Below are 13,223 nucleotides of genomic sequence, written 5' to 3' on the forward strand. Positions count from 1 at the left end.
CCAGCAGGCGGCGCAGGACCAACTGGACGTGGTGCGTGTGTTCTGACAGAGTCTTTGAGAATATTAAAATATCGTCAAGGTACACAAATACGAACGTATTTAGCATGTCCCTGAGGATATCATTCACTAGGGCTTGAAAAACTGCTGGGGCATTGGTGAGGCCGAAGGGCATGACGAGATATTCATAGTGGCCGGTTGGTGTGTTGAACGCTGTCTTCCATTCGTCTCCCTCCCTCATCCGCACCAGATGGTAGGCTTTGCGAAGGTCCAGCTTTGTGAATACAGTGGCTCCCTGCAGCAGTTCGAAGGCAGACGAAAGTAAGGGCAGTGGGTAGCGATTCTTAACCGTGATGTCGTTCAGACCCCGGTAATCTATGCATGGACGAAGAGAACCGTCCTTCTTGCCGACAAAGAAGAATCCCGCTCCTGCGGGGGAAGATGACGGTCTAATTATCCCGGCGGCAAGAGAGTCATTAATGTAGTCCTCCATGGCCTTTCTTTCCGGGGCTGACAGTGAATACAGACGACCCTTGGGAGGTGCTGTGCCAGGCAGGAGATCAATCGCGCAGTCATAGGGTCTGTGTGGGGGTAGAGATGTCGCCTTGGATTTGTTGAACACCTCTTTCAGGCTGTGGTAACAGGCCGGAACATTGGATATGTCGGGGGTAGCGCTAGATCTTTCCCGGTGAACGGGCAGGGTGGCCCCCCTTAAACAGGTCTGGTGACAACTCCTTCCCCACTCACGGACTGTTCCTGTCTCCCAGTCGATGTGGGGGTTGTGCTGACGGAGCCACGGGTATCCAAGAATGAGTGGTTGGCCAGGTGAGTGTAGGAGGTGAAACTGGATGGACTCCTGGTGGTTTCCTGACAGCAGGATTGTCACAGGGGCGGAGATATGAGTGACAGTGCCAAGATGATGCCCATCCAGGGCTCGTGCAGGAATGGGTTGTGTCAGTTGATGATGGTTCACGCCCAGTTGCTGTGCAAGCTCAGGGTCCATGATGTTTGCTTCGGCTCCGGAATCCACAAGGGCGGCCAATGTATGAGTCTTGTCAGAAAGCTGAAGGCGGAGATGAAGCAGGGTCTTTCGGATGGAGGGAGACTGAAGGCTTGTTGAGCTCACCCGGATCTCCCCTACACCTGGTGAGCTGCGGCTTTTGCCGGACAAGTGGCGACACGGTGATTTTCGCCACCACAGTAGAGGCAAAGGTTGGAGCTTAGACGGCGCCGACGCTCCTCTGGAGTCAGAGAGGCACGGCCAATCTCCATGGGCTCAGGCTGATTGAGTTGGCTATGGGACTTGACAGGCAGGGGCTGGACAGAAGCGGTATCGACCCGAGTGCGGATGGCAGGTTGACTGAGACGGCCCTTCTCCCTCCTCCGGGTCTGTATACGGCGGTCAATGCGGACGGCAAGGTCAATGGCGGCATCAAGCGTTGAGGGCGGGTCATGGGAAACAAGCTCGTCTTTGATATAGTCCGCCAGGCTATGGAGGAAGGCTTGCACCAGTGCCTCTGGGTTAAACGAGCTTTGACTGGCCAGGGTACGAAAGTCAATGGAGAAGTCTGCCACTGTCCGATTGCCCTGACGGATGGTGAGCAGAGCTTGTGACGCTTCGGCTGTTGGCGAGCCTAGGTCAAAGACCTTTAACATCTCCTCCTCAAAGGCACTGAAGGAGGCACAGGCTGGGGTTTGCCGGTCGAATTCCGCCGTTCCCCACAACCGAGCTCGACCGGTGAGATGTGTGATGACATACCCCACCTTGGCTCGCTCTGTTGAGAAAGTCCTGGGCTGTAGTGCAAACTGGATTCGGCAGCTGCTCAAGAATGGTCTTACTTGCTTCTGGTTGCCATCAAAACGTTCCGGGTTCCCAATCTTTGGTTCAGGAGCGTGGGGATCTGGTGGCAGCACTGCCGGGCCTGCAGCATTGGGACCTCCAGCGGAGGGATGAAGGAGTGTCGGTGGTACAGGAACAGAAGGACCAGGGGGGGGTGCAGGTGGAGTAGCCGGGTTTGAGAGTAGTTGCAGGGCTTGGGCTAGCTGTTGTTGCTGCAGTTGGAACTGTTGTTGCTGCTGGTTGAATAGCTGGAGAAGGGAAGCGATGTCGCCAGCCATCCGATTTATGTCTCCCTCAGAGCGTTCCAGTCGCTGTAGGGCAGTCATCTCTGGCTCTTCTTCCATCGTGGTCAGGGAGTGCGCTGGGTCCATGATGGTCAGATCGTTCTGTCACGGACAGAAGAGGACCCAAGAGCGCAAGTTCAAATTCAGAGTTCTTTATTGAAGGTTTCAGGCGGGAAGAGGAGTGCCAGGGGTGTCAGGGGTTCCAGGGGTGCTTGGGGCTCTGGGGTTTTTCAGGGTCCTGTGGGTACCTGTGCTCCGGGGGTCACCAAATGTCCGGGGGTGTCCAGTCCAAGTGCTTAGTGTGTGTGTTCCCCAGTGATGGAGCGGCGTATCGGGCTGAGGGTGGTGAAGCGTCTGGGCACGCTCATCTGGTGGTCGGAGACCGGAGGGGCTGAAGATCGGAGAGTAGTCGAGGTCCAGAAGGCAGGTCGGGATAGACGGGGCAGTAGAACAAGGAGGCAGTCAAGAAAGGATCGGTATCACAAACAGGAGTCAGAGCGCAGACAGGCAGGTTACTGGTCCGGGTTTGAAGACGATCTGACAGGGCTTGGCTGAAAAACAGGGCTTGATATACTGGGAGAGGTTAGTGGGGAAATGCAGTTCAGCTGGCAGAGTAATTAGAACAGAGTGAGGCAAGGTGAGGATGGTGAGTGGGAAATGCAGTGCAGCTGGCCAGGTAACAAGAGCAGAGCAGGGCGGAGCCAGGTGGAGCTCGTTAGGCAGAGTAGGGAGAGAGTGAGCAGAGTGGCAGAGAATTGAATGCAATTAATGTTGCTACCAGGGAGAGAGAGTGCTCATGACAGCTGTAATAACCTCCCTTCGCTGTCTCAACACACCTTCCACTTCAAACCCAGTGCATATCTGAATAAAGTAATGACTCCTCTTGAGGAAATAAAAAGGCATCATTAGCCAGCACCTGAAGGCCACATCTGATGTGCTGCTGGGAGAATGTGCTAGCTAACGCTGAGAGGGGGGAGAAAATCCACCCACATGAGTTTAAACTGTGGCAACAATAGTTGTTGAATTGAACTGTGGTACCCCCGTCTGTCACATAAAAAACAATCCATGCATGTTACAGAGAAACAGGTGTAACGTGTTGAATTTCATGTTGTATAATTGAATAGTTCAAACGCCTGATATTAGTGTACATTCCTTTTGTTGTTGTTAGTGCCCTTTTTAATGTTGCAGACTTCCTTCTCCTTCTGCTTTCCCCCTCATAAACATCCCCTGCCCCCCTTACCTCTTCCCTTTCTACTGTGGAAGAGGTAGGTTAATTAAATATTATCCCATGAAATCATAATGTTAAAACACTTATAATGAGTTTATATGGTCACTGACAGTGTTTTATAATGGTCTCCCTCCATTTTGTATTTGAGTCATTTATTAACTTTATATATGTTAATTTGTGAATGCTGTACATGCTAGCTTGCTACTGTACTTTCTGCTGTAGGCTACATGTTGTCATTGGGCTAGCATGGCTATTCATCAGTGGTGTAAAGTACTAAGTAAAAAATACTTTAAAGTACTACTTAAGTAGTTTTTTTGGGTATCCGTACTTACTTTACTATTTATATTTTTGGCCACTTTTACATTTACTTCACTACATTCCTGAAGAAAATAATATACTTTCTACTCCATACATTTTCCCTGACACCCAAAAGTACTCGTTGCATTTTGACAGGAAAATGGTCCAATTCACACACTTATCAAGATACAATCTCTGGTCTTCCCTACTGCCTCTGATCTAGCGGACTCACTAAACACAAATGCTTAGTTTGTAAATGATGTCTGAGTGTTGTAGTGTGCCCCTGGCTATCTGTAAATAAATTAAAAAAAACAAGAAAATTGTGCCGTCTGGTTTGCTTAATATAAGGAAGTTGAAATGATTTATACATTTACTTTTACTTTTGATACTTAAGTACATTTTAGCAATTCCATTTAATTTTTATATTTACATATATACGTATTTAAAACAAAATACTTTTAGACTCTTACTCAAATAGTATTTTACTGGGTGACTTTCATTTTCTATTAAGGTATCTTTACTTTTACTCAAGTATGACAATTGAGTACCTTTTCCACCACTGCTATTCATGCCCCCATTCTTTGTTCATTTGTACTTTGCAGAGGAGTTTGGCGTGTTAGGGCAGCACAGTATTTGTCCGTGGAGGTTTTTCCTGTTGATTATCAGGTATGCCATGTGTTTTTGTTTGTCAAGTTATGTTGACGATATTTTACTGTTAGTTTGCAAGTACACGTCATGTACGGTACTGTACCTAATGGCTGTTATTTATGAAAGTTGGCTAGCCCAGGCCCATAGGCTATACTGTACATTAGCTACATTCTATACTGTACACAGTATTTGTTCATGGAAGTTTTCCCTGTCATTATCAGAGAATAAAAGATCAACACCAACCCTGATCCTTTGGTCATATGTAAGCCGATCAAAATACATCACAGAGGCAATCTACACCGGTCACACAGGCACCTATTTACAAATGGCAAGGCCTGCAATATTCAAAAATTCCAATAGGGTCAGAGGTCAATGGCAGCTTTCATGGTGAGAGCAAGGTCATGTGCTGAAAGACTGCTGACATACTGTGACCCCTAGTATACTGTCACATCCACAGTCACAGCACAGTCATCTGTACATACACAGGTAGCCTACTGCACAATGCCAACAATAAGATGCTACACAACATGTATATTATTCAAAGAAGAGACAGATACTGGACATACAGTAAATGTTGGGTCAAAATGCAAATAATAGCTATTTTAATGGAATGACAGCCTCAGGTGAATTTCACTTACCTCAGTGCCACACACACATGAACAGTTCAGTCTCATGAGTGACATTTACATTAGAGTAGTACAACAGTACCAGTCTTTCAATTCTTTCTATTAGAGGACCTGATCTGGAAAACCATCAAGTGAACAGTGGGAAACACGCCACTCATCTGTAAGTGAAGAAGACATAACGTTTTACCTTGACAGAAGACCAGTGAAGTCTGCCATCAACAAATAGGCTAAATAGTAGGCCTATTTATAAAGATGAATACAATATGTGTCTAATGGTTTTTCATTGAAGTGCTACAGAACATAGAGATACTTGTGGAGATAAAGTGCACTGTACAACTACAGGTGATCGAATTGACATCTCCCTATAACATTGAATCTCACCTAAATCTCACCTGGCTGTCACTATTCCCTTAACAAAGTCACACAAGTAACCAACAACAACACATCTGTAGTTTAAAGCAGGACTTTCCGTCATACATTTGATTAATCAGAGACACAAGGAAAGAACAGCCAAGCGTATAATGCCAGCTAGCCCGGGAGAAGGGGATAGGTGTATCTGAGAGAGAGAGTGAAAAAGAGAGAAAGGAATGCGATATAACGGCAGTGCAGATGACCCACATTGGCACACCTCCCTCCCTATGAATGCACAATGAGGCCGCTGGGCTTGTTAGCACTCGGCTGGGGAGCCAGGAGCCAGGGGTGAGGGGCTATCTCGGCTAACCCCTCTGCAATTCTATTACACTTGTTTATAGCTCTTGGCAAACGCACCAAATATACTTTAGCAACTGAGAGATGGGCGGGGTTAAAGGGGGACTGCTACTTAGCATTCCACAAGGAGACAGAGAGGACAGGGAAAATAGTAGAAAAGGAGAAAGAGGGAGAGAAAGAGAAAGAGAAAGAGAACATGACTGTTATGTTGAGCGACCAAGAAGAAGCTTGACACTGCATGACGCCGATGTAATAAGCATAAGACGGGAACAGCCAGCGAGTTAGAGATACTCAGAGCCTGTTAAACTGCACACTCATATACAAACCACACTCAAGTACAACAGGTGGAGAGAACAAACGTTATATTCTGTCTTCTTACTGCAGTGAGAGAGAGAGAGAGAGAGATGTGCAAAACATATGGTTGTGGTTCCATTTTTACCTGGCCTTAAAATAAACTAGGCTAGTCTGCAGGGAGGTAACCCCTGGTGCAGTGTTAGCAGTGATCCATCACACTGTGTACTGTGTGTGTGTGACCTGCCCTGCTCGCTGCTCTCGCTGCTTTCACACACACACACACACACACACACACACACACACACACACACACACACACACACACACACACACACACACACACACACACACACACACACACACACACACACACACACACACACACACACACACACACACACACACACACACACACACACACACACACACACACACACACACAGCATCAACCAAAAGGTAATTGAGGAACAGAATAGGCTACAGTGTGATTGCAGGAAAGGCGTTTAGGTTTGTGTCCCTCTGTGGGTGTGTGGTACGGGAGGTCTGGAGTAAAGAACAGGGCAGGCAGAGCACAGTAAACAGGTCATGACTGAGTGTGACCAAGCGTAGTGTAGCAGCCAGATGCGCCATCCCATCCTGTCCCCCGGCAGGCGCCTGAGAGAGAGCTGTCCCTGAGGTAAAGAAACAAACAGACCAAACTAGGCCGGGTAATCAAACCTCAGACTAATTTTAACTCCCATACATAAAAACAGACAGACCCAACATGGCAGAGACTCAACACAACACATTTACATTTTAGTCATTTAGCAGACGCTCTTATCCAGAGCGACTTACAGTTAGTGAATACATATATATATATATATTTTTATACTGGCCCCACGTGGGAATCGAACCCACAACCCTGGCGTTGCAAACACCATGCTCTATCAACTGAGCTACATCCCTGCCGGCCATTCCCTCCCCTACCCTGGACGACGCTGGGCCAATTGTGCGCCGCCCATGAGTCTCCCGGTCGCGGCCGGCTGCGACAGAGCCTGGATTCGAACCAGGATCTCTAGTGGCACAGTTAGCGCTGCGATGCAGTGCCTTAGACCACTGCGCCACTCAGGAGTTAACACAGTACTACCTGGGTCTGGGAAAAGGCCGTAGACACTGTGAAGCACTGTGTCTTCACAAACTGGTATGATATTACAGGAGATGATTTGTGCCACCACAATTTAGTATAGACCCTTTACTCATATTCCTCTAATGGAGACATAACCCTACATGCCACTGCTTCTTCAAAATAGCACATTATTTTATCAATGACTTCCAAGAGATTTGTGAATTCATGTATCCTGTAATACTAAATGATGAACCCTTGTACAAGCGTATCATAAGCCTATTATTGTTGCCTATGATTATATCTGCTAAATTCTCAAATATCATTTTTTGTGAACTTCTGATGCTTCTCTCAAGCCACCATTTTGCCATTGACTGACACAAGTCACAAGTACACCACAGTGCCACACAGTGGAGAAGAGAGGAACAACAAACCCCTCTGTAAATAAAATCAATTAATGACTGTTAGATTATGCCACAGAGTGATTTTTATAGGCATGTCCTTTTCCTGTTAAAGTTTGATCGCTCCGCAAAGGGAAGCATGATTAGTTCAATCTAAGTGGTGCTTGATACTCTAGAACACTCACAAATCATTCTGCTCAGCCATCCAAGTAACTATCCAGTGTTTCCAGATTTCTATGAAATATTACCTATAATTATTTACAAAATGAGTGAAATAGATTTCCTTCCAAAATGTTTTATTAAGCATTTTAAAAAGCAGCTTTTCTGTGTTGGAATGGTGTGGGCGTACCCCAACAACAGAATGGTGTTGGTGTATACCGGTCATGCGAGTTGAACGCTGATTGGCCAGCTCATCCTCCTCAGGAGGATGACATCATCCTCTCTGAGGAAATAGCAAGCATTTTTCAAACTGTCTGTTTGAGATACAAGTTTGAGGTGGGGTTTTTGTAGTGTTTTTACCCCAATTTATGCTTTGGCCACACATATGAGTATAGGATGCGTCAACAACATAATTTGTGTATGAGTTAACAGAATATTAACTTTTTACTGAACAGATACTTTAACATGGTCTAGGCTGCAGGAGAGGGCGAGGGAGGATATACTACCTTTATTGATCCTCTGTGTTCACCTCTCTCAGGTTTATTAGGAAAAATAAATCCTACTGCACGCGTCCTGAGCAGAGCCAGCCAGGGGGCTGTGGTGTAGACAGCAGCCAAGGAAGACAGCCAAGAAAAGAACTGTAATAAAAAGAGCCTTGATCCTTGAAGTATCATATTAGTAGTGTATGAGTGAGGTAAACAGTGGCAGTCAAATAAAGACCCGCCCACCCAGACTCAGACCCGTTATAGGTCTACATTACAGGCTGATTTCCCCTGGACCAACGGTCACTCAAGCAGGTCTTTGTGTGTTTCCCTCAAGAAAAATATTGTGTTCTATAAAACGTCTTCATAAACGGCCAGGCACAATAAATCCAGGATAGAAATATTAAGTGGAACCAATATTTCTCTGGACTCGCTCCAGATTCATAGTAAAACCCAATAGTCGGGATGACCTTACCGTTAAAATATATATTACAGCAGGAAATAATTCCATTTCTTTCCAATGAAGGCATCCCTGAGAGGGAACTATCTTCAACCCACTGGAATTCTACTAGTGACAAATTAAAATAGACTATGAATACACTTGCAATAGATATGGTCACTGTTCATAACAAATTCAATTATTATTGATTTAAAATTGAAAACAGTTATTGCATTTAAGAGTAAACCCATCCAAGTCAAATACTGTACATGTTCAAGGACACCTGCTTTTTTTTATAAGGGAGCTGCTAGTGAGAATCCTGGCTCTACGCAATGCTGTGCCACGTGTGAATGGACGGATTCACCTGTCACACACACTTATGCACGCACACACATATTCTTCCGGTTCACTACAGGGCATTTTGTACAACCATATACAGTGGAGTCAAACATTATTGACACCCTTGATAAAGATGAGCAATAATGACTGTATAAAATAAACAGTACAAATAATGAGATACAACGAGCTCCAAAAGTGTGTGTCCCAATACTTTTGGAGCTCACTGTAGCTCAGAATTTGAATTATTTATTTTATGCATTCTATTTTCATGTCATTTGACCAAAGCACCGGTTCCAATCCAAGTGCCAATGCCGTTTAACAAACTCCAAGTGTTTACATTTGTCAGATGACATGAAAATAGAGCTCTTTGGCCACGCACAACAGTGGTGGGTTTGGTGTTGAAATAAGAATGCATAAGCAGAAAAGAAACCCATACCTACTGTAAAATATGGTGGTGGAGCTTTGATGTTATGGGGCTATTTTGATTCCACTGGTCCTGGGGCCCTTGTTAAGGTCAACGGCATCATTAACTTTACCCAGTACCAGGACATTGTAGTCAAAAACCTGGCTGCCTCTGCCAGGACCCACTGGGCACAGACGTCAATTCAACGTCTATTCCACGTTGATTCAATGTAATTTCATTGAAATTACGTGGTCGAGGTGAGGAGGAGGATTATTTAAGATACTGTTTGAAGAGGTAGGGTTTCAGATGTTTTCGGAAGATGGGCAGGGACTCTGCTGTCCTAGCTTCAGGGGGAAGCTGGTTCCACCATTGGTGTGCCAGGACAGAGAAGAGCTTGGACTGGGCTGAGCATGAGCTGCCCTCCCGTGGGGGTGGGAGGGCCAAGAGACCAGAGGTGGCAGAACAGAGTGCTCGGGTTAGGGTGTAGGGTTTGAGCATGGCCTGAAGGTAGGGAGGGGCAGTTCCTCTTGCTGTTCTGTAGGTAAGCACCATTGTCTTGTTGTGGATGCGAGCTTCGACGGGAAGCCAGTGGAGTGTGCAGATGAGCAGAGGAGCGGGGTGACATGAGAGAACTTGGGAAGGTTGAAAACCAGGCGGGCTGCAGCGTTCTGGATAAGTTGCAGGGTTTTGATGGCACAAGCGGGGAGCCCAGCCAACAGCGAGTTGCAGTAGTCCAGACGGGAGAGGACAAGTGCCTGGATTAGGACCTGCGCCGCTTCTTGTGTGAGGTAGGGTCGTACTCTACGGATATTGTAGAGCATGAACCTGCAGGAGTGAGTCACTGCTTTGATAACCATATGTAAATTAAGAATTGATCTAAGAGATATACCATTATAGGAACACAGAGATATATTCCAATATAGTATAGTATTTATCACTGATGTTTTCAAAAGGAGAAAGAAAACATGCCAAACCTGATGTTTTATTAATCAAAGCAAATGTACAAAGGGAATACATGTTCTACTGCAGAATCCTCCCAATTAGCCGTTCAAAGAAGCGGTACACTGTCTGTGATCCTGGCAGTCCAAACCACACTGGTCCTCACTACAGACTTATCTGGACCTGGATCCACAGAACATCTCCCTTAACAATTATGCAAAATAATGCCAAGGCTTCTTAGCACACTTACCCACAACACCCCACAGGAACCCTACATTCACTACCTGCTGACAACTTCCGCTAAAACATGCCATTGTTGCTTTGCTAAAAGACACACAACGTGCTTTTGTTACAAATTTCACATTAAGATAATTGCCTCTGGAGAGGTTAGATAGATGCTATGATCAAAACATCCTAATGAGGAGAGTAGGGAGAAGGAAGGTAATGCAGTCCCTCCCTGATGAGGTCATAACAACTCCAACCTGCTTTGTGTGTTAATGATGCAACAACCAGGAATTTTTGGACACTCGTTCCCTAGTGAAGGGTCGGCTGTCTGTGAGCAGAGGAAGAGTCCATCCTGAGAAAAGAGAGATAGAGCGATACATAGAGGGGAAAGAGAGAGGGGAGAGAGGATCCAGGCAGAGGAGACTGTAGCTACCTAACTAGTGCTGTGCCTTTAAAGCGCCAGGCCCCTCCTCCCTCCACACAGTCAGAGTGGAGCAGCAAAGCAAGTTGTGCTGGCAGGAGCCTGAGCCCCACCATAAACCTTGGCATCAGCCTGCCTTCATCCGGCAGTCGGTGAGGACACTTCAGGGCGCAGGGGCAGAGAGACGGGACGGAGAGAGAGAGAGACAGACAGAGAGAGACAGAGACAGAGACAGGGAGAGAGAGAGACAGAGTGGCGTCAGGAGCAGCCTCCAGAGGGCTCTGACTGATACAGCTCCTCTCCACAGCTCTGTACGCAGTAGCTCAGCTCTTTCTGCGGTCTCCCGACGCCGGCAGGGTTGATGAGGATGGCGGGTGGCTTCTTCATTTCCACAGCATCGTCACTAGAGCAACGGTAGCATCAGCATCTACAGCAGCAACAGCTTCAGCCTCAGCATCATCAGTAGCAGCAGCAGCCGGATCTACACTCTGCTGCTCGTCCCTATTCTTCAGCCGCCTCCTCTCTCTAGTGTCTAAGAGTGCTGCTGTCAGGGCCGTTCCTCCCGCCTACCTCCCCTTCTGCCTCCTCCTGCCTCCTCCTCCATCCCGCCTCCTCCTCCACATCTCCGTCCTCCACATGCTCTCTTTCCTTCCGCTGAGCCACGGCACTGAATGAATTCCTCGCCCTCTGACTGGAGCTGCTTTCTCTGGGAAGACAGTAAGTGATGGAGGGAGAGAGAGAGATACAAAGAGAAAAAGTGGGGGAGTATAATATGCGTGTGAGTGTGTGACTGAAAGAGAGAGAGAGGGAGAGAGGGCGGGAGAGGGTGTCAGTGTACGTTTTGATAGAGATATTGAGACTGCAAGAGAACTAGCAGGATGTGCGTGGCTTGGATGATCCTCCTGTGCATATAATCAGTCAGTAACACTGAGGAGCATAGACTGTAAGCCCTGGACACAACTACAGCTGCTGATGTAGAGAGAAGGTAAGTGTGTGTGTGTGTGTGTGTGTGTGTGTGTGTGTGTGTGTGTGTGTGTGTGTTGTGTGTGTTAATGAGAGGAAGGTGGGAGAGTCCTGCTGAGACTAGATATCGGCAAGTTCCAGCACCGCAGTTAATTCCTGTCTATCTCCCTGCCTCCCTCCCTCTTCTCTCTCTTCCTTGCTCTATTGCTGTTGTGTTTTATTTGCAGTGCTGCTGAGCCCAGAGAGGAGAAAAGAGAGAGGGAACGACACCCTCCCGTCTCTCCAGGTGTCATGTGTGATTGGCCAGCTTGCCCTCTGGCAGTAGCATCAGCCTGGATTCAGTGTGTGTCTCGCCCCCCTGCCTGTACCTGGGCTCCGGCTGTCCCTGGGGACGCGCTACTGGGATTTACCTCTTACTGCTGGATGGAGATGGCGCAGGGCTTTCTGCCTTTTTGAAAACTGTCCACAGAAGGAGAAATGCACTGATAAAAAGAAGAAGCAAAAATAATGAATCAATCAGCAGCACAACCAGGCAGACTGCTGGATTCCCTTAGCAACAACTGAGGGAGCGAGAGAGAGAAGTGAATCATCTCTGCTTTTCTTCTCTGGTGTCCGGTTTCTGGGTGCACCCCTGCAGACCAGAGTGGACCAACTGAAAGGGCAGGACAAGGGTCACTGCATGGGCACGAAGGACACGCCAGTCACCCTAATGCCAGGAGAAGGACCCTCCTCTTCCTCCTTCTCTTTCTCCTCCTCCGGTTCATCACCATGTTTGTTTGTCATTCTTCCCCTGCACATTCTATTCATTAGTCACATTTTACTCGCTAAAATGTCCGTTTATCCTCATTCCTGCCACCTGGAATAAGCCCTGCCGTTGAAGAAAAGATTGGACATTTTTCACACACATACACTCACTCACTCACTCACACACACACACACACAAATAAGCACAGAGAGACTCTCATCCCTCCTCCTACCTTCCTTCCTCCTCTCTGATGAGAAGTGAACAACACATGTCAGTCATCATCTGAGCATAAAATGGATGTGTGCAGAAGTTGCTTTTGAAGTGGGCTATTTCTTTATTCCTTCAAGATTAATTTATTCTCCTGTCACTTCTGAGAGAAAGGGAACACTGCACAGCACAGGACACAGGAGGAATATCTATTGTTTTCAAAACGGATTTGTCCTTCTCTCTCCCTAAAAAAGACAGAAGCCAAACTGAGGGAGTATATTTAGATGGCAAAGCTTGTCTCTACTGCCTACCAATAATGTAGAACAAGATCATTTCAGAAAATGAGCAACTGCTGGGAGTTCTATTTTTCTATTATGCTTGGATATTCTGATCTACAAGGGAGGTTGAACAGCTTGACAACCTGGGCTGCACTCTTTTACAGTAACCTGGCTGACACAAAGTCACTGCACCGTACC

This window comes from Coregonus lavaretus, assembly GCF_964263955.1.
Source record: "Coregonus lavaretus genome assembly, chromosome: 4".
Lineage (NCBI taxonomy): Eukaryota > Metazoa > Chordata > Actinopteri > Salmoniformes > Salmonidae > Coregonus > Coregonus lavaretus.